Below are 4,156 nucleotides of genomic sequence, written 5' to 3' on the forward strand. Positions count from 1 at the left end.
GGTAGAACTGACCTTCTATGTTAATGAAGTCACTGAAGCTTCAGGGATAGACAGAGGCTTCTGCTGGGAATGAAAGACCTTGTACTCCAGAGGAATCCCACTTGGGGATGGAGGGCTTCTTTCCACCCATAATGCAGCCTTTTGTAAGCCCAGTGTTCACACACACACACACACACACACACACACACACACACACACACCTGTATTGCTTTCAGACTTCACTGTGATGAACCACCACATGAAAACCTCTGTGATTTTGATAAAATTGGTGCAAGTGATATAAAAAAAAAAAAGTTCAAGCAAAACATGAATAGCAGAGCTTAGCTATTCAATGGAGACTTCTCTAAAGACCTTTGCTCAGTACTAGGGCAATAATGATGTGTTAGAGTTGTTTAAGAAGGGGATCCTTTGTAACCTCAGCTCTCCAAGATATTTAGGTCTAGGAACACTTAAAGTCTATCTCATATTACTTAGGTTGACAGAATTTCTTGTTTTATTGAATTTCATTTCAAGAGGGGCTGCTCAGAGGCCTGCAGAGAGGAGTCCTGGCTTGTGTATTCTGGGTGGAGAGTTCAAGTTTATTTCTCTATCTAGTCTCTAGTTATTTCACCACAACCCTGCTTCAAAGTAGTAAGTCACCACTTCCTTCCTGCCCTAGGTGTCAAAATCTGGTGCCAAATTTCTCTCCATGGCTTCATTAGTATGAAAGAGATCATCCATCAAGTTCCCATTAAAAAATATTTACTAACTGCATTCAGGGTTTTTACAAACTTTTTATTGACTCTTTATGAATTTCACCTCATGCATCCCAATCCCACTTGTCTCCCCCTACCTTTGTACCTGTTCTCCACCCTTGCAACTTCCCCCTCCCAAGAGAGAAAAGAAAAATCTTGTTGTGGAAGCTGTAGTGTGTCCCACTTTGTCCACACCTTTTGCTTGCAAATGTTCACTGCAGTGACTTGAAGATCTGGTGTGAGTCCTCTGGTTTCTACTACTCTATCAATACTATAACATCACTGGGACTCTTCTTAGACACCCTGTTGTTGCCCTGTGTTACGGAGATACTGTAGTTTGAGATCTGTAGGACTGGCTCCTTCATGCACTCTAGCAGTTAAATGATGGGGCAGATGTTGGGTTGGGCTGATTCATAGCCCTGGATCTGGGCCTGAGAGGTATCTGAGCTGACCAGCTCACTGGCTCTCCTGCTCTCACATGCTCAGGCCAGCTCATGAACAACCCCCACATCCAGGGTGAGCTCTGCTATGCTGCACAGGTGATGTAAAGGGCCCACTCACCAGAATGCTGCAGGAATGCTGGCACTCTCCTGTTCTGATGACCTCAGGGCCAGCTCTCCTGCCTCTCTTAAGTGACAAGGGGTGAGTCGGAGGGGTTATCTCTTCCTTGCCTATGTTACCACACAGGAGACAAGTAGCAGGGCCCCATACTCAGGTCTTTGAAGCTTAATCTGCCACTAGGGTCAGTTTTATTGTGCTGCCCACATAAGGTGCTGGGCCCAGTCCCCTGAGTGCTGCTACTGGTGAGGGGCAGGTTCAACTTTCCTGCTCCCGTGACCCCAGCGCCAGGTCTTCCATGTGCTCACTTGTGCATTATGGCACTTGGCAGGGGTGGTTTCAGGCATGTTCTGCTTTGCCCCTGCCACAGACCAGTAGAATGGTGGTCAGCTTAGGCTAGCTCCATGTCCAGGCCCCATGGTGTCAGTCTGGTGATCATCTCAGGCTTGTCCCTAACCTGCCTGAGTGGCCCCCTGTGAAGGTCATCTGTCTCGGCTCACTCCTGCCCAGTACCTGCAGTCCCAGGTGGAGTTCTAGTCTCTGGCTGGCTCCCTGCCCTGGGAGCCCATCCAAGCCTGCACAGCACCATACTGGTGGCCATCTCAGGCTAGCTCCCTATCCTGGACCCCTGGCTCTGGTCTGGTTGTTATCTGTGGGCCAAAAAGTGGGGTCTTCTGTCCGGCTCAGGGTTCTGGCCTGTAGGCCAGGCTGACACGGGGAGTTTGACTGCGTGTACCCCATGGAACCTCCAGGTGGGCTTTGGACTGTGAGAAGCCACAGGACCCAGCTCTGGGGGTGAAGAAGGTGCAGTCTGGGGTCCCCACGGACCTGCCTGAGGACTCCTACGCACCACAGATGCTGCTAGGTACAGTGGAAGAGCCGGTTCTGGGGTCCCTGGGCCGCACAGAGGCCAGGGAAGTCAAATTCTCAGTCGTGGACACCTCAGATGCCACTGGATGTTGCGGAAGAGCTTAGAAAAGAATGGGGACCCTCGGGCTGACTCTGGCCTGGGGCCCGAAGGGAAAGGGGCAGGGAGGAGAGAGTTCCTGCTGGGTCCAGCAGGGAGGAGAGTCTGAGGCTTGCTAGGTGGCTAGCTTGGAGGATGGGTTGGCTTGGTTGGTTGGCAGCACTGGGAGGGATCCTGGCAGGAGGTTAGCTATATAGCTCATTACAGGGAGACCTGCTCTATTGTTCCAGCACAGCAGATCCCAATGAGAATAGGCAGTCCATGTTTTTAAGGTGTTTATTGTGGAAAGGCAGAGAGAGGGAGAAGAGTAGAGAAGTAGAAGTCAGCCATGGCCTTGTGGAGAGAGGAGAGAAGGGAATAGGGAGAGGGAGTACAAAAGGGAAAGAGAGATGCAAGAGAGTAAGAAAGCAAGAGAAGGAGGAGGGGGCAAACAGCCCCTTTCATAGTGGGCTCAGCCTACCTGGCTGTTGCCAGGTAACTGTGGGGGTGGAGTCCAGACAGAATACCAGGAGTTTGGGGAATTGCCTAGGTGACTGATGGCCACACACCTCTCTATAGTGAGAGGGGGAGTTATGGGAGTTTGTAGCTGCAACAGGAGTCAGGAGCCCAGGAAGTGTAGCCAAACACCTGCTGTCCCATGCAGGTGAAAGTCACTGCCCACTAGGTCTCTGGGGTTCAAGGCCTGTGCTTGACTGGAGACGGGTGTCTGTGCACAGCTCACCACCCCACAGTTGTCTGAGGCTTGCTCCTTTCAGGGAGTATTAGACTACTAATCATTCAAATGTTCATATGTTAGGACACTGAGCTTAGACCTAACTTCTTTCCTCTCTGCCACCTACTGACACTAATGTGACACGGGAAGCCACACTTGGAACACCTCTAGGGACAGGTGCATGCAGTTTTGTCTTGGTACCATTATGGTCAAAATTTATAAGAATCTGATCCAGTCACCTGAGAGTTTAGGTTGAAAGTGATAAGAAGGAAAGAGAGTCAGTCATGCATACAGTAAGTATGCACAAAGGAACTAAAGAAAAGCTGAGAAACAGATAAGGTTTATAGACAAAGTTGGCTCTTGTGTGCCCTACCCAGCTTTCTTCATCTCTTTTTTTCCTATAATCTGTGTTTCTTACTTATCTATTTGTCCTTTTCTCTCCATCCATCAACATTTCCACCCAGCCACCCACCCTCTTATCCACCCATCTATCCATCCATCCATCATCCATCCATTCGTCTACCCATCCATCTACCCATCTACCTGTCCATTCATCCATCCATCCATACATCCATCCATCCATCCATCCATTGAGAACAGAAAAACAACTAAGTATCATACATAGCAAGTCTTCCCACAGCCTCTGGATTTGTTGATCTGATTTTGATACATCTTAATTTGAATGGTTTAAGTATCTATCTGTAACAATAACTGGTTGAATTGTTTGACAAGGTATTGTTGATGAATTCACATTAGAGAATTAGATCTCACCGGGGGTGGGGGGGGGTAGGAGTGGGGACTAGCATAGCTATGTTTGTGGGTTATCTTTAGAGGGTTTCCATATTAATGTTAATTCATTTGGGCTCAAAAAACAAGTTGCAAATCCCTGAGCCACGTCTAGTTAAGGAATTAGACCTTCTGGTTTGATAAAAGCTAAGCTTCTTCGGTGTTCTTATGGCTGTATAATCTTTTGTTTTTTCCCCCACTGAAGATGCATTTCTGTTTTGTTTCAAAGCTGTTACCAGAGTCCTTGGAGATGATCTTCAATTTTTTTCAAGCTCCCTCGAATTTCATACCTTTATCAATAGTTTACTTGTGGAAATGAGTCTTCCCTCTCACACATGTAAGTAAATGCCGAATGCCAATTATGTACAGGCAGATGGCAGTCCCAGAGGGTTGTCTGGG

At 48.1% G+C, this 4,156-nt stretch overlaps 1 non-coding gene across 1 annotated transcript; it reads right to left on the minus strand.

The window, feature by feature from the left end:
• Positions 1 to 3,016: 3,016 nt before the first annotated feature.
• LOC115029298 (small nucleolar RNA SNORA17) lies at positions 3,017 to 3,149 on the minus strand. The gene has a single exon (XR_003834872.1). It is a non-coding gene; the product is annotated as a small nucleolar RNA SNORA17 (small nucleolar RNA).
• Between the last annotated feature and the right edge of the window lie 1,007 nt (positions 3,150 to 4,156).

This window comes from Mus caroli, unplaced genomic scaffold, assembly GCF_978045245.1.
Source record: "Mus caroli unplaced genomic scaffold, Mus_caroli_1 scaffold_12, whole genome shotgun sequence".
NCBI lineage: Eukaryota > Metazoa > Chordata > Mammalia > Rodentia > Muridae > Mus > Mus caroli.